We start from the raw sequence: 22,189 nt of genomic DNA, 5'->3' as shown, positions 1-22,189 counted from the left end.
TACATGAGTGCCATCTTTATGCTTCAGTTTACAGTGTGTCATACAAATATACCCATATACCCAACACAAGCTGATATTAGGCAGCTATATAAACAAATTGTTATACTGTACAATGTATACTACACAGTAACCACTTACCCAGTTTTATTCAAATATTAAGGTTGGGGCACAGCATGCAAAGCAGCCTGTAAATGCTATATATTTCTTTTGAGAACATTGAAAATCATTAACTCATTCCTCAGCTAATAATGCTAATGCTTAGCTAATAATTTACCATAAATATCATAAAATGCCAAACTATAGTTCAGATCAATACTTATTTTGATCCATACTCATTTAACGCTCTGTAGATTTAGTAGATATCTCAATGACCTAAAAGGCTTGACCTAATAAATATTTGCTAATAGCCTGCCCATCAATGAACAGAGGACACAGCTGACTGGAGAGGCAGAAGGACCTTGGGGTGACAGAAGGGTAGTAGTTAGGCCATTTCGTTTTTGTCAGCACAAATGGCTTTCATTGCATGTTTCAAAACATTGTACTGTTGAATTAGATGAATATTTTAAAATTGTGTAGGAACACAAAGGTTTCAAGACAAGAAAAGACACAACTCTGGAGGGGCAGGTAGATTGAGGCCTCTTGTGGCATATTTTTTAGACTCTGCACCTTGTCTATAATCATAGCCCCCAACATTTTGGAAATGGAAAGAGGGACAAAAATATTTGCTGAGAAGGGCGAAATTTTTTTGACCATGCCCATTTTGTGACCACACCCCCTAATAACCATGTTCATTTTACAAAATGTGGCAGGTTATGAAAGTTTGAACACATTTCCATGTTTTTATGTGTTATTAAAGTTTTGGTAATAAAGGTGAAATGCCCTTTAAGCAAATCACAGTTTCCCCTAGAGACCTGCTTATCTTAAATTGTTACAATTGCTTCTTTGCTTATCTTAAATTGTTACAAAAGTATCCAAGTGCACCTGCCACATATAGTATTCTGGGCTCTCTGCCAAAAGCCAATTAAGTTTTAAAAAAGTTGCATCTTTTTCTGGCTGTTCAGTGTAGGAGAAAGTCAGAACATTTCAGTTACAGTCCGGGAATTTGGGCTGAGCTGTCAAAATCGGGACTGTCCTGCGAAAAACGGAACAGTTGGGAGATATGAATAATGAATTAACCCTAGGGTGTACTGGTATAACAAGGGGTATGTTAAAGGGACCCACGTCTAATGTGGTCAACATTTTTTCAATAAAGGCTTAATTAAACTGAGGGAGAAAAAAAATGTGTTAGAACTTTTCTGCTGCTCTTTTAAACTTTTCCTCAAAAGTTTTTCGTATTATGAAAAGATGTCATATAACAATGACATTTCACGATACAACGATACTCACTCAAGTGATAAATATTGAACCAATACTTTACTATAAGTAAGGAGATGCTGCATGTGAATCACGGGCTCCTTCTGCACAACATGGCATGTAGGTGTCTGAAAAAAACAGCTTGTATAATTCTTCATGGATTCACATTAATAATGTGAACTGAATTGGAAGAAATATTTAATATTCATAGATAGTTGAATAATTTAGGAAAGCAGACAGAGTTGTGTTTATAATGAAGTGTCACTTCCTTATTATAACTGGGGTTAACTTTGAGAGGATCTTTAATAATGTATCTTGTTTGATCCACGTAAAGCAGAATCATTAGTATTAGTCCCAAGCAGATCAGCAGGATCAGTACAACGTACCAGCAAAAAATCTGAAGCAATTTACCCTTGTAGGAAAGTACACTGATTTGGGCCATAACTTAGAGACAGTTACAAGGGATTCTGCCATCAAAATAAAAACAAATATCAAGTAATTTGCATATGCAAATAAGGGTCCACATTCAGTTTAGGAATTTGGTCGAATCATTTATGAATGATCTGCTTGCATAACAAAATAGTGGACTCGGTGCATTCCATATACCAAGTGCAAAAATCTGCCACGTTTTCTGTACCTTGCACCTTACAGTATAAAAATTGCTGCAGGTCTCTACACTCTAAACAAGTTGCACGACAACTTGCATGATAATTTGCATCCACACTGGTAAATTTTGCACAACTTGTGGTTCATGCTATTTAGCAGGGACTGATATCATGCTAAATAATTAGCAGGGACTGATATCATTCTGGGGAAATTTTACATTGTGGGTAAATATGTGGCAATTTGTGTCCGTTTATGAGTACTTGCGTCAATGTGTAAATGGCATGCAAAGCAGAAAACAAAATCAAAGTCAAAGTGCATGCTGCTATTGTGTGTAGTTAAGGCTTACTGGAACACATAGATCACAAAACAACCTTTCTGTAGCACCCTAGGAAAAGAGACAGGTTATACAACCCCCCCATAACATTTTGTTGAGCTCCCAATAGCATCCTGCTACTGGATACTTTCCTATCTATCAAATCCGGCAGCAGATGTAGGGGAAAGGGGGTCACTGTAGCGGTGTGGGCAGAAGTGATGGCATGCATAAGCAAGTTGTGCCTTTGTGACATTTTTATGTAAGCACAAAGGGCAGCACCGGCCCTAAATATGCTACTGTCTGGCTGACTTCTTTGATTTTGTTAGCAACACTGGATGAGACAGTGAGAACAATTTAGAGACATAACTTTCTACATTTATAGTAACTTTACAGTTGCACAGGCAATAGTATCTCTTATTAATCATGTAACTCCAGTTTCTTCCTGCCAGTAACAGTTCTATCTAGGGATGGGTGAAATTTTTTGCCTTGTTTCGCCGCGGAATTGACTCCCATAGACTTGTATGGCGTCATGTGACAAAAAAAATTGTTGACGCCCATAGACTTGAATGGGTGTCAGCAACATTTTGCCGGTGGCTAATTTTTGGCGAAACTAAAGGGGTGAAATTCGCCCATCCCTAGTTCTATCACACTTAAATCTCCAAATCAGTCTGGGGACAAGTTGTGACCAGACCAAAACAGTTTATTCCAGCGGAAAATTCACACACAAGCTTTTGGGGGAAAAAGCCTTCCTCAGGTGCATATCTTGTTATTCAAAATAAGGAATTTGGCTGACTTGGAGGCAGCTTGGGAGTGGATACAACCAGAAAGAAGTAAGTGGTGTGCTGAAGAAAAATTGTATTTGGACAGACCAAAACAGTGTTATGTTCTTAATTAACCTTGTCATTTTAACTTTGTCATTTCTACTTTGTCATTGCCAGCATGGTATGGTATTTATATGTGGAGTGCCCCACACTAGATCATCTCACCTGAGACCATTAATGTACTGCCTAATTATTAGGCCCAGGTTTACACATATGTGTGCCCTCCTGCTCTTTTCTCAGCCCAAAGTAAATAGGAATGAACCAACTTCCAATTTTTGGATGCTCTTTGTTGACTTACCCAATATTGAAGCTTGTGTGGCAGCTCAGTGGCAGTATATACCCTATCTCCTAGCTTGCCAATAAATACTTTTTAACCCGCAAGCTTTAAGCTAATAGCCCCTCCGCAACCACAGTGCTGTTTGGCTCAATTGGCCAAAACATGGCTAAAACATGTCAAGCTGTTACGTAGGCCACCAGAAACTTGTCTGTCCCTTTCTGGGGACCATCTTGCCAAGCAGTTAATTCCCCCTATTACCAAGAGAATGCACTTTGTATCATTTTGAATGCAAATCCTAGGGCACATGGGGGATTTCACCATATTTTTGGAAATATAAAAAAGATTTAAATTTCTTTCATGCCCTATTTGAGATGGATTTGAGATGGCAAGGGTCAATTTCAGGCATATCACATATGCTAAAAATCACATAAGGCTTTAAAGTAAAAACTGTACCATTTGCCATAAACCTTAAGGATTTATTCAGCCCACATAATAATATTAAACTATAAGCTCCACTGGAGCAGGGACTCACATACAGTATCTCATATATCTATTAACTACAACCATTACCATACTATTTCTCACAATTGTAAATGTGAAAATCTTACAGATGCCCGGTCCCAGATGAAACTGGACAGCGGATTGCTCCATTCTCAAAAGTTGATATATTTTGTCTTCCACTGTCTACTTTCAATTCTGAGTAATTTTCATGAGCTTTTTCAGTTTCACCATGATGACATAATGTCTCTTTTGTCTGGAAAACATAAATCTGTTATATTTTCATCTTTTAATTACCTGAGATCACAGAGAGAAATCAAATGCATCATAGAGTATTAACAGAAAATTTATTAAATCAATCTTAACACATACCTTTATCAAAATAAGGGAATCAGTTAAAAAAAGTGAAAGATCCCAGAATACAACTCTTGTCCTTCAGTTACAGCCTAGGAGGAGGAGGAGAAGGAGGAGGAGGAGGAGAGACACCAAAGGCCTCTTTGGCCAATTGGGAAAAATGTGATGTCAAGATGCAAGTGTGGTTTGGGTTGAGCTAGTCTTAGTGGTCAAGAGAAGTACACAAATGCTAATGGATAATTTTTTTTTCAATAAATACATGACGAAATATAAGTTGTAGCAAGTTGTTTAACTAGGTTTTCTTAGTGTACTTTTAGGTCTTATTTTAGGTCACATTCATATAAAAATATAGAAAATATTAAAGGGTTCACAAACTTTCAAGCACCGCTGTATATTTATATGTCTTAAAGACTGTGCCGTGTTGGTTTACAGTGCTCAAGTGGGATATTATTAAAATAGAGAAAGTTCAAAGAAGGGCAACTAAGTTGTGAATGTTTTCTCTGGAGAAGAGGCACTTAAAGGGCATGTAAAGCCAAAAACATAAAATCCCATTTTTACTTTCTTTAATGAAAAAGAAACCTATCTCCAATATACTTTAATAAAAAAAATGTGTACTGTTTTTATAAGAAACCTGACTGTATGCAGTGAAATCCTCCATTCATTTACTGCTGTGGATAGGAATTGTCAGACGGTCCCTAACTGCTGAGCAGGGAAACAATCATACTTATGAACAGCAGGGGGAGTCCTCAACAACTTTCCTAGGTGGAATGCATTTTAGGCTAAGGTTTGAAATGTTCACCCTTCACAAAAATGATCATAGTGTTAGATTTCTACAGTTATATTTCATTTATAATATGGCACATTACTGGAACAATGTCAGGCATTACTCAGCAGAATAAGATGAATATTTCTAGATGCTTAATAAATAACTATTATAATGAAACATGGACCTCCGTTAGTGCTACCATTGCGTTAGGTATCCCAGTATTTTGCAGTCTGTTACAAAAAAGACAAGCAACAGTGAACTGTTAATCTTAAAAATTCATATAATTATGGATCTCCATTTAGATGTTGGGATCTGAGGATACCTTCATTCATCTGCTATGGTGCCAGTATCGTGTTTTCCAGGGCCCTTTAAAATACGGCCTTTAAGTGGAGGTTATATGAAGCTTTCATGTGTGAAAAGGTTAATAAAAAAAAGATTAAAAAGTTATATGAACTTGACACTCCTACAATGTGTTGGTGGATGAGAAGCTTAAATGCTGGATTTATATGCTTGAACTATTCCCTCGGCAAATGGAGTCGAGATTTTATAAAAGTCTTTAACGAGTCCACTACAACAAAATTGTGTATGGGTGGGGGAGAGCAGTCAAATATCATTGCTGGGTGAAATGTTTACACCAAGGCACCTGTTGTGTTGATTTTGTTGAGGAGAGTCATTTGGAACTCACATTCATATTTTGTTCATTTTTACAAATCATATTTTTTAGAGCTGCATTATACTAATTACTCTAAGCCATGAAAAATTTGGAATTTATTAAATTAATAAAAATAAAAGCTCTTGAGGTCATATAGTCAATGGGATTTGTCCTTTTCCAATTGTAAAATCCTTCTTTAAAACTTTAGAGGTTTTTGCCTTTTTTTCATTTGCATTTGAACAAAAATTTGAGGATTTAGAGGTTTTCGTAGTATTTGGATTAGTTCCATATTTTTTTATTCTTTAGTGTTTCTTATATTAGCTGGTTTAATAATCATGGTTTTAGAGAACATTCTTTTTTACGTGGTTTCTAAAAACCACTGAAATCAGAATGTTGATAAATGGGCCACTAACCGTCTGATTGAAGAAATGGGTCATTTTATTGCTTACTAGTGGGAATGTATTGTACTGATTTCAGGGTCCATAACACCCATAAAAATGTAAAAGAAAGGGTTTTCATAATTATGTAATGGATAAAAAACTGGAGAGCCTTTTAAAGTCTTTGTGTTGTTTGAGCACTACATGTTTCGGACCACGCGGCTCCTTCCTCCGGTGCATTCAACAAACAGTCAAACAAAAAGTGAGCTGTACCTTTCACATAATTCCCGAAATCAGCCCTCAGCTCCATCTTGTGGTCAGAAGGCTAATTTGATCAGCAAAAATTATCAGTGGATACAATTATACAATCTATCCACAATAGCGCCAGGGCTGCAAAATTTTCTGGTGCTATATAAATAAATGTTAATTATAATGTTAATAATGTAGTATTTCTTTGTAACTCTGTATCAACTGTGTAAATAGTAAAAAAGTAATTCATGTTTCTCACCAATCTTTCAGTGGTATAGTCCATTTCAATTAGAGTGTCCATATTGGACAAATGGTCCAAATTTTCATGCTGTAAGGAGTATAAATGTTGTTTAGCAATAAGTCTGTTTCAATACTTGTTGTTATACAATAAACCAATTACAAAAAACATTTCAGAATCCAAGCTTCATTCATTCTTAGTGGCTCAACAGATGTCATCCTGTCGCTTCACATTTTAATAGCATTTTCTTCCTCTCACCACCTCTCAGTGGTCTTTCTATCTGCTCCAAAACCATCCATCTTAGGCTAGCAACGTTATGTTTAGCTAAATGGAAGTGTCTCCCAATTGGAGTGTGGGTTTTCTTGTCCATAGGGTTAAAGTTACCAATAGACCTCTTGCGTTCACCAACTCTAATTCTTACTTTTCTTGAAGTTTGGCCCACATACACCATTCCACATGGACATTTTAAAGTGTATGAGTGTAGATATTTGCTTTCACCAGCACATTGGAGATGTTTCTCCCCTTTTAGAGGAAAAAAATGGTTTTGTTTTAAATAATTTTCCATATTTATGATCTTATCCTAGGACAGACCAATGCTTCCTTATCACGTTTTCAGTCTTTTTGCTCAATACCCCATACAAAGGGTATCCTTTTTTCATCCTTTCGTTTAAGCTTTTGTTCAAGCAACCTTTCTCTTGGGAGCAGTAGGACCTCATCTCTTATTTTGCATAGATCATTCTTGATAGATAGACTCCTCACTTGAGATCAGCACTATGTCATTATATCCACCACTGAGTATTAGGCTGCCTCTACCTACAGAGAGGATGGCCCCAAACTCTGCTACGAGCAGGAGCTGCATCTCCCACCATGAGAGAGTTTCAGCAGCCCTGCTGTCGTTCAGGAATGTGAAGTGTGTCAATGATAGGAAATCCAAGCAGGCTGTCACCTAGCACAAGCAGAAGTAGCGTCGGTATCAATCATCCCACTGTGCAGTCACAGGAGAGAACCTCCTTTTTCCCTCTTCTAAATTTACCTGTACAGTACTCTGGCAAGGTTCAACCTAGCACTGCTGTGCTAAAATACATTATCATATATCCACTGTTTTGACCCGGAGGCAAAAAACCCAGCCTGAAGCCACTGGCAATTATGCCTTGAGAGGGAAAAAAATCCTTCCTGACCCCAATGGTGATCGGAAACATTCCCTGGATCAAGCATTTGATGTTTATTAAAATTGACTAATAACATGCAAACTCTCTCATGTTTATAATGCATAACTATACCAAAACCACAATATAACAATACATGCAGGAATACATCCACATTTGCTTAATAAATAATATGACAACATAAAGAGAAACTCCTGACATTTTACAAAATATCCAAAAAAGGGGAGGGTGGGTGGGATGTTTGTACCTGCTCAGAAGATAAGGAAGTGAACTGCTTCTTCCCCTGACATCACATCCCTGCCTTTCTCTGCCCCCAGCCTGGCATTTCCCTGCCTTATCTTAGTCCTACTCACCCAATCACAGCTACATCTGATTTTGCCAGTCTTTAAATATAAACCAGTGGAGTTTGGCTTCTGGTCATTCGGATCCCTTGTCATGCAGCCCCTGCGTTTAAAGACTTCCACCACCCTCCCTCCAATCTTCCCAGTCTCTCCGGTGCTCCCGTAATTCATGTGATTTACTTGTATAAACACATTTACTTTACAGCGCTGCGCAATATGTTGGCGCTCTATAAATACATGTTAAAAATAATAATGATAAATGTATCATTTCTTTTCTGGCCAAATAAAGATGTCTGCATTTTACATAATGTGCTCACCTCTTATTTAGGTATTTCACGCTTTACCAAAATTTAATGTAATAGTCTGTTATAGTGATATGATGTTCATGAAAAAACAGATTTTAAACAATGAGGACTACTTAACCCACCATTGTTTTTTCATAATGCAGACTGAATCACTGAATTCATTATACTCAGTCACTATCAGTAATCACTTCCCTGTATCACTTGTTTCTTTGGATAAATGTTTTAGCCATCACACAAAACCTAACCTCTTTGTGAATGGAATCTTTAGCTATCCTATTAACCCTAAACTGGACATATCTAGCATCAACAGTGTATCATTCTTTTTAAAGGGGACAGCCTGTAGCCATTCTAGAAAGCTACTAGCATCCTATAGATACGATTCCTAAACAAGAAGAACTCTGTCTGGCATTTCTACCATGAGGCAGAATTCTGAACCAAAGCCAGAGACAATGGGTCATCTTTAGGGCTTTAACAGGGACCATATGTATCTTTGGAAGAACATAGAACACTGGAATAATTAGGGTGTTCCACATACAATAGCTGTGCAATTTCTAATGTCTCTACACATTAGAGCCCCAAATCACCCGAGGGCCCAGTCTGATCCTGTCAGACTCCAGGACAAGGGCCTGAGCTTAGTGTGGCAGTTTTGGGGAGGGGAAGCCCTTAAGAATATAAACTTTATAAAAAGATCATTCCACCAAACCTGCCTCTGAAAACTTGTGGCTAAATCTAGCAGCAGAGTAGCTGAGGAGGAAGGGGAAATACACCTCTTTCAACCATGACTTGCACATCCATTGAAGTTTCAGCGATTAAATTACAAATGAGCCAGCTGAATTTTTCCATTTTATATCTACAATAATGTGATTACAGATAATCCCTATTTAATGTCCAACGAACATTTCTCATGTACATGCAAATCTCAGTAGGTAATAAATAAATGCTTGCAAAAGAAGGAATGAAGAAAACAAATTGCATATACAGTATGTGATTTAGTAATTATATTAACTTTATTTTTTTAGTAAAAGGTGGATATTTAAACACAACTGACGCTACATAGATAGGAAAACTAATGATGCAAAAATTTGGAGAAACCATTGACAGTAAAAATCCTTGCACTCTTTAAAAACCAACCAACAGTCAGCTTTTTAGATGCATTTGGGAAAATGAAAGAAAAATGAATTTGGTTGGCATGGGTTACCAGTCTAGGACATAACACTGACAATATTAGACATAAAATATGAGCCGCTTGCCTCATAAGTGTTCAACTGCAGATAATGTTTAAATATAAAGTGTCTTTATTTTGTATGAAATATGGAAATAAATTTGTATCAGGGGACAGCCATCAGCCATAGACAGCGATGGGGAGGAGAGGGCTTAGAGTAAGGGTTGGCGACAGAAGAGGTACATGCTTGGCGCCCCCACCCACCATTGCACCCTAGGCACGTGCCTCTGCTGCCTATCCCTTAGTTCCGGCCCTGCTTCCATTTCCACTCACATAATATACCTTGATTTGGTATGGTGACTTGGTCATTTTATTATCAGTTGATCCAAAGGCTGGTGTGATTTCCATCTTGGGGAGGAATGTAATACAAGTTTCAAACAGAAAAACAATTTGCATAAATAAGAATAAAAATTTGAATTTCATAATTTAATATTCTTCTTAAGACTGTTATTGCATTGCTAATTGTAACTGTACATTGTGCACTTTTAGTGCAATCTTTTAATGCAAACTTACCAACCTTTTCAGTAAGACATTTTATTACTATACATTCATTGTGCACTGGTGCAAACTATAAAATTCACAATCTTACTTCCTCTGTTGGAAGTGGCCTCTAAATAGTTTCTGGGGTTGCAAAAATCATAATAATCATAAAGTTTCAGACAGGGTTTATTTTGCCTTCCTCTGGATCAGTTAGCAGTTTGGCACTTTTCATGTAGACCAAAATTTGAACTCGATGGACGTGTGTGTTTTTTTTTAACCTAAATTGCTATATTATAAACTTGTTACCAAAAACACATTTTTAAAATGTACACACTGGTAAAGAATGATTTACTAATAAAACATGGGGCCAGTGCATTCTTCATGTACAGAAGTGCATTTCATGCTTATCCAATGAATATATACTGTAGGTTGTGACCATATTTCTCCAATGTCTCTTGCATACATACTGTACTGTAAAACAGACCCAAGCTTAATTGCAACTGCCATTATCTAAGCTGCAATATATCTTAATTTCTTAGGCCTAATAGATATATGTCTGTCCACTAAGTAAATAGTAATAGTAATACCAAACAGCAGGATTATGAAATTACTTAACACAAAGTTCATGCTAGATAATGGCAATGTGTTTTAAATAGGGACACACAAAATCCAGGATTCGGTTCGGAATTCGACCAGGATTCGGCCTTTTTCAGCAGGATTTGGATTCGGCCAAATCCTTCTGCCTGGCCGAACTGAATCTGAATCCTAATTTGCATATGCAAATTAGGGGTGGGGATGGAAATTGCATGATTTTTTGTCACAAAACAAGAAAGTAAAAAATGTTATCCTCTTCCCACCCCTAATTTGCATATACAAATTAGAATTCAGATTCGGTTCGGTATTCGGGCGAATCTTTCGCGAAGGATTCGGGGGTTTGGCCGAATGCAAAATAGTGGATTTGGCACATCATCAGTTTTAAATCTTTAGCATACACAAGTAGTAAAAAATACATTCAGGCACTCGCCAATAGGAACTTAGTTTAATATGATATTTATTGTATTCAATTACCTGACTGGTTGCAACAAAGAATTTAGTACTTACCTGTGTGTGTTCGGTCTATGGCACATGAAGGCTGCTGCTTTCTTAGCACGAATAACAGAAATCAAAACTCCTTTCAATCCCTGCTGTGATTTCCCTTTCAAATGTATGGAAAGCACTGCCTATGGCAGGCAATGGTAACGTCATGCAGGGATCAAGTCTGGAAGGCTCACTTCAGTATTCCAGTCAAATCCCAACCGGACAGTGTCAGCATTTGCCATAGGCAGGGTTTATTTCTTTTATTTGACTGTAATATGTTCAATGGATCATTACATGGCTCCGGATAACTTGAGCTTTAGGATATGCCAAAGATATACAATGTTACAATATAAAATACATTTGGCTGCATCTGCAATAGCAACATTTAATGTCAATATATAATTGTATTGCTTACTAAATACAAAATATTTGTCCAAAAATCCCTTTATGGTTAAAAGTCTCTTAAAAAACAAAATACTTAATTAAATCACTCAAGGAAAGAAAGAATTATAAGCTAACTGTGCAAAGAGAAGACTAAGCAAAACCAGCTATAATTCTAATAGAATGTCCATACTTAAAGCTCTGGGACCAAAAGCAATACCCTAGTTTGGAGCAAGTATTGTCATATAATCATATCATCATTTATTTATATAGCCATGACAAGATACTCAGTGCTTTACCTCAGTAACATACAGGGAAAAAATGGTGGATAACAAACAAGGGTTACAGAGTACAATAGGATTAGAGGGCCCTACAAATTAGAGTTTACAAACTAAAGGTTAGGGTACAATTGAGCCATTAGGATTTTAGAAACAATTTTGTGATTTATTATACAGCAATGATTGATTAAGGTAAATTGAATAAGCTTCTTTAAACAGGTGGGTCTTTAAGGAGCGCTTGAAAGTTTAGAAAGAAGGAGAAAGTCTGACAGATTGTGGCAGAGAGAGTTCCAGAGAAAAGCAGAAGGCCGCGAGAAGTGAAGGAGAGTATTTGGAGATCAGAGATGAAATATAGGGAGGGGCTTCATTATTAAGGGTCTTGAATGTGAGTGTTAGTAATTTGAATTTGATTCTAGAGGAGATTGTGAGCCAGTGAAGGGACATACATATGGGAGCAGCTGATGTTGAGCGGTGAGATAGATGAATGAGTCTAGCGGCCGCATTTAGAACAGATTGGAGTTGTGAAAGGTGACTTGTTGGGATACCTGCCAAGAGACTGTAGGGGTCATTTATGTTTTCATGCCCAGTTGCACTTCTGTAAATTCCTCTGCAATCAAAACGTATTCATTAAAGGTACTTGCAGTAAAATGCAGTCTTTATAGTTATGACTTGTGCTGCTACTCCTTCCTGTCTCCCATTACAAATCTAGAGAAGTGCACTTATTAACACAGAGCATCTAACATTATCTCCAGATCTGGCGGTAGCTCCAGAGTTCCCTTAGCACTGGGAGTCAGTAGGTACAGTGCACTTGCACCTTAGGAATAGGGTGCATCCATCACTCCAGCTCCGAACACCAGGACATCAAACTTTCATCACATTCAAGTTGTGGCACAATGTGAAGGCAATTACAGTATTTTAAAACTTTTGCATCAGCTGCATGTGCAATAACTTCTTTTGACTAGAAAAATGTGATTAACCAGAACAGGCGAAAATGCAGGATTAACTGCTCAAAACTTCTGTGTTTTATTCTCGAGCCCTGTGAGGCTCTTTGTCAACGGAGAACACTTGACAAAGAGCCTCACGGGGATCGAAACATGTAGTGCTGAAAATAAAACACTGAAGTTTGAGCAGTTAATCCTGCATTTTGCCGGTTCTTGTTAATCACAATTTTCTTGAATATTATTGCTGAACCCACGACGGAGGTGCTAACAAGAATTCGGCTAAAGAAACGCCCTGCCTTTTGGTTAAAAGTAACAGCAAAACCTAATATATTTGAACTTCTTGTGACTGCACTGGTGCTGGATTTCTGCAATATACACTGCATTATGGGGGGGATGATTACACTTGGAATTTGCTTACTGCACTTGCAATTGGAAATGAAATATAACTGCCTTTTGTATAAATAGCATTGCCCTATTTTATATAATTACCTTAGTGCACCAGCCTAAAGTTTCAGCTTCTCAATAGCAACAATGATCCAGAACTTCAAACTTGTCACAGGGGGACACCATCTTGGAAAGTGTCTGCGACACTCGCATGCTCAGTGGATCTGGCTTTGAGCAGCTGTTGAGAAGCTAAGCTTAGGGGTCGTTGCAAATCATCAAGCAGAAAATAAGGTTGCCCTGAAATATAAGCTGATGATACAAGGCTGATCAATAAATTCTGATGCTAATTGCACTGGGATCTGTGCATTACTAATCAGCCTTATATTGTGACATTTCTATTCTATGTGTACTGTATATTTTGAGTGGGTCCCTAAGCTCAGTAAGTGACATCAGCACAGAACATGTGCAGTGAATCAGCAGAAAAGAAGATGGGGAGCTACTGGGGCATCTTTGGACTGTGGTTGCCTTGGGCTGGTACAGCAAACCCAAAACATAATGTACAACATTTCTAGCCTATATCTTAAATTAAGCTTTAAGGGTCTAATGGGCCCTAGACATATTCTCCAGAGTGGAATGGTAACAGCATAACCCAAGCTACTGGGTGTCGGTTATGTTTCTATTTCACAGAGTGTTCTCTAATTACAGAGCAGCAAATTTAATGTCGTCCCACTACATTGCCTGAGGACCCAGCCTACTGAAGTAATGAATCCTAAAGCAGCAGCCCCCTTGTCTAATAGTTCATTTGACCCTGTGTCCTAGGAAGAATTAAGATTGTTTGAGTTAAGGCTGGCACAATTAAAATTAAAAAATAAATCTCTAGTTTTCTGGCTTGTGCTGCAGAACTAGGAATAATCCAAATTGTACACAGCTGCCACATTAAGGTAGTGATCTACTTGAAATTACTTGTGGTACAAAACATCAAGACCTGCTCATTGAATACAAATGCGCTGCTTTTGGTTTTATATGGATATGCATCAGCATCTTAAAGAGCTTCAATGTCAACTAACAGTGAAAATGTTTTTGTAATTTGCCCTTAGGGACCTAATTCCTCTTAAAGCATCATTTTAGTTACCCTGTAGTGCTGTGAGTAGTGACTGGAAGATTGAAATTCTGCATTATTATGTGACTTTACTGGGCTACGGCAGTTACAGTATATAACACAGGCAACAACGTATTTATGAAACTAATAGAAAATGAAATGTTGCCAACATGAATATTTCTAAAAATATTTTTCAGGCAACTGTTGCAATACATTGCGCTGCAGTTCAAAAGCATTTAATTCAGCTGTGGAAGATGTTAATTTAAATTGCATGGTATGAAGGTCATTGTTAAATACTGTATAATACTGCAGGCGCTTCAGAAATTTCAGATCTATAAACAAATGATTATCTTCCATTTATAAAATACGCATATATTCTGCAGGAGAGTAAAATGACGCCTCTTAAATGATTTTGTTTATGCATCCTAAGGGGCAAATTTACTAAAGGGCGAAGTGACTAACGCTGGCGAAAATTCGCCAACATGAGGTCATTTCTGTAACTTGAACCTGAGTTCTTGAACCTGATTTTGATAATCAGCCTCCTTGGGGTCCCAAAACTACGCAAGATTTCCTACTCTTCCTTACTGTCATGCATTTCCCTTCCTCAACCAAAAAGGTTTTAAGTACCAAGCTTTTTATTTTTTTTTGGAAAACCAACTCAGGTTAAAAAAAAATCTGCTCTACAGGAACCTGAGGTATTCAAAGGAAGAAACCATGCAAGAGTTCAGCAGTTCTTGCATGGTTTTGGGACCTGAATGACTGGGGCTTGAACATTCTTAAATCCGGCCATTAGTGTTGGTAGATTCTGTTACCAAATACAGGTATGGGACCTGTTATCCAGAATGCTCTGTACCTAGGGTTTTCCAGATAATAGACATTTCTGTATTTTGGATCTTAAAATAAACCCATTAGGCTGCTTTTGCTTCCAATAAGGATTAATTATATCTTAGTTTGGATAAGGTATAATGTACTGTTTTAGTATTACAGAGAAAAAGTAAATCATTTTTAAAAATGTGAATTATTTAATTATAATGGAGTCTACGGGAGACAGGCTTTCTGTAATTCGGAGGTTTCTGCATAACGGGTTTCCAGATAATGGATCTCATACCTGTATATCCATATTTTATTATAATGAATAACTTTCTTTGCCTTTCTACAATTTCCCAGTCACTCTGCTAATTAATCTGTCATGGGAATATATATACACCCCTTTTTGATATGACCCTCATGGCTTATGTTAAAAAAGTGAATAGAGACTTTTAACTGCAGGAAATAAATAGTGAATAAAGTACCCCCTCTTGTAAAATATAAGGATATTATAAGTTACCGAGGAGTTTCATGACCATATAAAAACATGAGGCCACGGTAACTTCTAATATCCTCATATTTTGCAACTGGGGGTACATTATTTATTATAATACACAAGTTTCAGTGAGTCATGTGACAGAAATGACATCAGAACTCACCGTTTATAACTGATGACATCAGAACTCACCATTTATAAGGATATAATTTACAGGATATTCATGGCTTTTGTGTATTATATGCATATAAATAGTTCCAAGTGAAAGCAATGCAATCTGAGAATCATGCTTCCTTCCTTTCTTTGAAAGGACTGTTGAACACCCATCCTGCCTCCTCAATGTTCCGATCCGGTCTCAAGCTTGGATAATCAGCCACTCTGCCTCCTTTAGCATGCTGTTTCTGACTGTGTTTTGGGGAAAGAAGGAGAAGGCAGGGTCAAGATGGCAGGAGGAGGAGGAGGAGTGCTTCAGACTTTGAGGAGGCAGGGTAGGCTAAGCAAAAATACTTTTTGAAAAGAAGAAAGGACTTTTGTTTCCCAGAATGCATTGCTTTCACTTGGTACAAGGTGAGGGATCACTGATGACTCTGACTGTCATACCTTATGTGGTTTGCTTTAAAACAGTCGAATCAGATCTGTAGATATACTGTAGATTGGCATATGATAGATAGGTACATGAAAAATATTTATTTAACATATACTTTCTTTCATTGCAGATCATTGAGGCGGGGAAGTATCTTCAAACAGTGGCTCTTTCATTCATATATATATTAAGTTTACATACTTCATTATGACTTTTGCCGAGTGAAAAATGGGGGAAAATGCCACAAGAGACATCCTTCTATGTCATTGAAGTTTCAGCACAATGATATGAAGTACTCTCCTTGATATCTCTCCACTATGAAGACCTACAATCTAGAATCACAGCCTTAAATCACCTCTAGAAAGCAATGTAGAACTATTAGTAACAACTACACAACTATTGGGTTATGCTTTGAGCGCTTTATGAAAAGGAATCAATGGAATGGCTATACTTTAAACTTCTCAAACATCACTGAGCCTCTCAATTTGGAGAATAACGGACAATAATGCTGGTATAAAGGATATTGGTGGCCTGGATGGTAAATGACTTTGATAACAGTTGAGAAAGTCTGTGTTGTGCCCTATAAAGCCATAGACGAATCGAGGAAGATGTAGAGTGACTACAAAAAGTGCTGTATCTCTATTACTTTCTTTAAATTCATTATCAGCTTAAGATCAAATGTCGTGGACTGCGTTCAATGCATGTCAAAAAATATTTGCACTGTCAGTTCCATTCAGGGTAATGCTATGTGCCATTGTTTGCAAAGTCAGAACAGAAACATTAGTGCATCATTTAGGGGTTTGCAAGACTTCTGAGGATGTTCTAATATGGACGCCTCAGGCCCTTTATCTTAGTATGAAACCGGCCTCTTTACATGTTGAGATGGAAAAAAGAAACTTGTATGTATAGACACACACAAGTCATCAACAGTTTTCAAATAGAGATATATTTATTTGATAAAGTCTGATACTGCCTTATAATCACAGGATCTCATTTTAGCGTATGTCTACATTTGTTAGTGTTCATTAGGCATTTCAGGCTTCATTAAATTCTCCCAAGGAGCTTGCTTTCATTCACATCAATTAAAACATTTAATTATTGTTATTTTAATAGTTATTGCCAAGGAGGGAAGTGAAAAGTTGTATAGAAATGAGTACCAGCAAAATATATTATAGACTTTATCCAACGTCAAATAACATGTTGGAAAGTGACTTATTGAATTTTATGCTTGTATCCTATAGCATTTATCTTTTGTCCCTATAAAATGTTCTTTGTATTTGATTTTTTTCCCATTTAGTTGGTTTTACTATGAATTCATTTTATCGAAATGCAAAAAAAAAGCCAATTATGTCAGGTCAGTGAAATCTTCAGGCTAAAAGCTTTAATATAAATACTATATAAGATTGTATAATTATAAAATATATTTCTACGTGCGCACATGTAAACATTGAAAATAAATATTTTTCACTTATAAATTTCAGTAAAAAATATTTTGATAATTTAATATGATGAGTGTAAGTTTGCTGGTAATAATGGAATGAAAGATCATCTGTTGACTTGTAGGTCACAGTTTTTTTTTTTTACCATTTTATTTCTTAAAAGAAAATAGGAGGTGTCACTGAAGGTTTAGATGAAGAAAATCTTTCATTATTTTTCATTATTTCTCTAGTTGCACAGCCGGTATAACTGTAGCTCAAACTATACATAGGATTGATCAATTAGTTCTTATCTTGTGCCATAAAGTAACATGCCAATGTGATCATTCAAGCCATACGTATAAAACCTGTAAATGTTTTTAAAGTAGTTCAGTAGTGTCGGCCATAGTAAAACCTTGCAGGTACCTCCCCACCCAGCATTTTTAATTTTACATCAGGAATATGGTAGAAACTTGATTTTACATTTTCCAAAGCATCAATTACAGAAAACAGTAAAATTGTGGTTCTACTGTAGTAACTAAGCTTTTGACCCATATCTAATAATTCCATGTTTTTATCCTGCAGTGTCATTTTATTTTATTTTTTATAATGGTCCTCTTTTCTTATTTTCCATTTAACTTGACACTCTGTTCCTCACGCTTTAAATGTCTCTCTACCTTTCTCCTCTCCTTACCTTCTGTCTTAATACTTTCTCCTATTTCTCCTTATTTCCCATTGCACCATTTACCTCTCCTTTGCAGCCAGTTTTGGTCATTTTCTACTTCCACCCTTTGTGCCATATATTTTTCTCCATCCCCATACCAGCAACCACTCCCATTCTCGGCTTCGTAATGTTGAAATAAAATCTAGTAGTGTGTCTGTACACTGAAGGCACCTGCCTTGTCTGTCTACCGCTAGTTCTGACCATGCTATGTATTTTTAATCCTACTCAACTATTAAAAAACAGGCCCCTAAATGTTTATTTCACATTTTCTATTTCATTGATACAAAGATGAGTATATTGTTGAAGGGATGGACCTGTTGATTTTGAATATATGAGACACAATGGTTGACGTGCCGGGTTTAACAGCCATGCACCAAGTGTGACTTTAGGATCAAAATCTCCACAAACACAGACGTTTTATGAATAGTTAACGTATGAAGAAATGAAATGTTGGTACATAAATAAATGTATAATTTTGCAGTTATTTTTCAATAAAATGGAATTTTAACTTTTTGATAAAAATACTCACTCTTGTTTTCTATTAGGTGAAATGTTTTCTGATGTTGTTTAAGAATTTGTCTTCTCAGACACATTGTAACCCCTTTTCAATATCTGGATTCTGAGAACAAAGCAATAAGCAGCTATCTTCCAGTGAAAGGGACCCCCTTATAAAAGCAAAAGTGTCATCATTTATTACTCTAATATGAAATCCAATTATTAGTTATAGGGATTTAACTACTTCAACAGCTTCTAATGTTGTCCGTAGCCAAACTAATGGTGGTTACTTTTCATCTTCAAAATGATTACTTTTCTGAAACCTTATTACAAATGCATCTACATTAGTTCACTTGAATGAATTCACTTAAAATTGTCTATATGTAATATTTAAAACTGGGTGGTCCACTTTGCACCCCATGTCAGTAGTGTATTTGAACTTCAAAATGGGCAGCATTCCATTAAATATCTGGATACCAAACAAATCAATCAACAAATAAGAGTATTGTATGGTATCACTTGTATTTAATTCTCACAAAATGTGGCATTGCTCATTACCTTTATAGAGTTATATAGAGTTATAAAGTTTACACTTATACTTACATTAATGTACTATATTTGTAATCTGGGTATACTTTGTTAGGGAAAGGGCAAACAGGACCAATATCCTTGGATAAAGGCATTACTACAAATGCTCCAAACATCACTGAAAGCCCTCCCAGCAACCTTTTCAATCTCCTATACGACAAAAAGAGTAGATTGCTATCCAGACTTCTTAAAGGTAAGTCCAGTGGAAAGCAAATAAGCAAATCCAAAGAAATGAAACCAGATAGTGATGGGCAACTAAATTCGCCAGGGCATGGATTCGCTGCGAATTTCCATGTATCGCTGCCTGCGTCAAAATTAATTTAGCGTGCACCAAAATTGCCATGTGCATAAAAATTGTTGCTCGTCAAAATTATTCGGACACCCATTGACTTTAATGCATTTCGACAAAATAGTTGCACATATAAAAATAGTCACTAGGGTCAAAATTATTATTATTTTTTTTAAATATATTTTTATTGATTTCTGGTAAGTATGTGATGGGGGATACAGAAAGAAAGAAAGGGGGGGGGAGAAAATGGTAGTACATTGCTTTAAAGCATAATAAACAATGTGGTCTACACATATCTATGTAATTTTACAAACGGGTCAAAATTTGACGCCCATTGAGTTCAATGTGTTTTGATAATTTTTTGCAGATTCACCCATCACTAAAACCAAATGATGGACTTTCTATTAGTACACTCACCACTTCAAGGTGCACATGCCCCAGGCCTTCAGCTTAAGGAGTATGCCATGTACAGACCATAAGAAAATAAGTAATGTATTAAAGAGTTGGCAGTTAGAATTTGAAGAGCATTCTTTACTCTAATCTAAGATATTGTGAGAATGGCTGTACAAATCTTCATTTTTCTGTTGTAACTAAACCTGCCTCTTATCTTTATGATTCAAAAAGTCTAAATTTTTAATTAAAATACCCCTTCTCTATCCCTTAATGCTCAATTAATCCTAGGAAAACAAGTTTTACTCCCTTTCTGTTGTCAACCAATTAATTTTTACCTAATTCAGTTTTAGTGATCTCTTCTCTGTCAGAAGCTGGTTTAATTTAAAGAGAGTTTGACTTAGGGTAGTAGATGGTAATCAGATCTAAAGCAATTTGGTTATCATCTGTTTTCCATTGAGTCTGTCAGCCTTTCTATTTTCAATTTAACTGCATTTTGTGCTAGAGCCATTTCTTATGCACACTGATTGCTGTTTGTTCATGTAACAATGTTATGTCAAACACTGGCAAACGTCTGACCAATACAAGAAGCCCAATGCAAATATTTTGCTCAATATGCTATTGAAACCAAACATTTGCAAATTAAAGGGCATGTAAAGTCTAAAATAGAATAAGGCTAGAAATGCTGTATTTTGTATGCTAAATATAAACATGAACTTACTGCACCACAAGCCTAATCAAACAAATAATTTATGCTTTCAAAGTTGGCTACAGGGGGTCACCATCTTATAACTTTGTTAAACATCTTTGCAAGACTAAGACTAAGTGCACATGCTCAGTGTGGTCTGGGCTGCTTAGGGATCGTCATAAACAAAGCTACTTGAGTTCTGCATGGCTGGTAAGTAAGGCGAGGGCTCCCCCTGCTGTTCATAAGTATGATTATTTCCCTGCTCAGCAGTTAGGGACCGTCTGACAATTCCTATCCACAGCAGTAAATGAAGGGAGAATTTCACTGCATACAGTCAGGTTTCTTATAAAAACGGTACACATTTTTTAATTAAAGTATATTGGAGATAGGTTTCTTTTTCATTAAAGAAAGTAAAAATGGGATATTATTTTCTTGGCTTTACATGCCCTTTAAAGAGATGCTGTTATCACATCATTACCCCCTTATTATAACAGCTGGTTCAGAGTTCATATATTTATATATTCCGTGAAATGTGTTGTTTGCTCTGCCTTTGCTAAGATTTCTTATTTATACTTTCAGTCTCATTGTTAAATTAGACACAGGTATCTCCAAGCTGCAGTGTAGTAAAGCTTGATGAACCTTTTAGATAAAAACTAATTTATCAGTAGAACTTTAGGCTAATCACACACAGCATCTCTCATCCAAACAGTTTCTAGGTCAATGAGTGGGTGACAAAAAACTCATCACCAGCAACTCATAATACAGGAATATTATCATAATACTCTAAAGTGTTAGGGGAATCTGTAAAACTCTCAGATTTGGTCCATGTACTATTACCCTGAGTTTATAAGAGCCATGCATGAATTCAGCTAGAAGTAAGATCATGCTCAATTAGTTTTACATTTTATTGATATTGTGATATTGTGATGTGACCTGCATCGAAACACACTCTCTGCACTTTTATATAGTGTGCTATGTGCCCTTGCATTAATGTTTACTCTTCTGCTGAATTGTGCAGTCCAGGGTTGAATTCCATGGAACCCACAGTAGGTTGCATCAATCGGAACAGCAGACTTGCATAAAAGAAACTCACTTTAATGCCATTTTAAAGTAACAGCACAAGCATTACTCAGTCTCCACTCTAAAAATGTTAGCTGTTGCACATGATTTTACAAACACAAATACAGGAAAAAAAAACTGCTGGTTGTTGGTAAAAAAAAAGGCAATTTACACAATAGTCAGCCACATCAGAAAGCCAACTGATTTTGAAGCGTTAAGTGTGCAATTTTTTTATCATTCCAAATTAAAAATAAAAAATTCCTGTAGGCTTATGCTAATATATACTGCAGAGCAGGGGTCCCCAACCTTTTTAACCCATGAGTCACATTCAAATGCAAAGAGTTGGAAAACAAGAATGAGAAAAGTCCATGGTGTGCCAAATAAGGGCTGTGATTGGCTATTTAGTAGCCCCTATGTGACGTGACATCTTCCTGGAGGCTCTGTTTGGCAGAAAACATGGGTTCCATGCAACCAAAA

The 22,189-nt window shown here is 36.6% G+C and overlaps 1 protein-coding gene across 1 annotated transcript in view; it reads left to right on the top strand.

Moving 5' to 3' along the window:
• prr16.S (proline rich 16 S homeolog) overlaps nucleotides 1–18,739 on the top strand; it is a 161,767-nt gene extending 143,028 nt beyond the window's left edge. Inside the window, exon 3 of the mRNA XM_018244296.2 lies at nucleotides 16,198–18,739. The gene's annotated coding sequence lies outside the window, so the exon portion shown is untranslated. The remainder of the gene's footprint in view (nucleotides 1–16,197) is intronic.
• Nucleotides 18,740–22,189: the final 3,450 nt, after the last annotated feature.

This window comes from Xenopus laevis, chromosome 1S (assembly GCF_017654675.1).
Source record: "Xenopus laevis strain J_2021 chromosome 1S, Xenopus_laevis_v10.1, whole genome shotgun sequence".
In the NCBI taxonomy this organism is placed as follows: domain Eukaryota; kingdom Metazoa; phylum Chordata; class Amphibia; order Anura; family Pipidae; genus Xenopus; species Xenopus laevis.
This window is presented reverse-complemented; position numbering and strand designations above follow the sequence as displayed.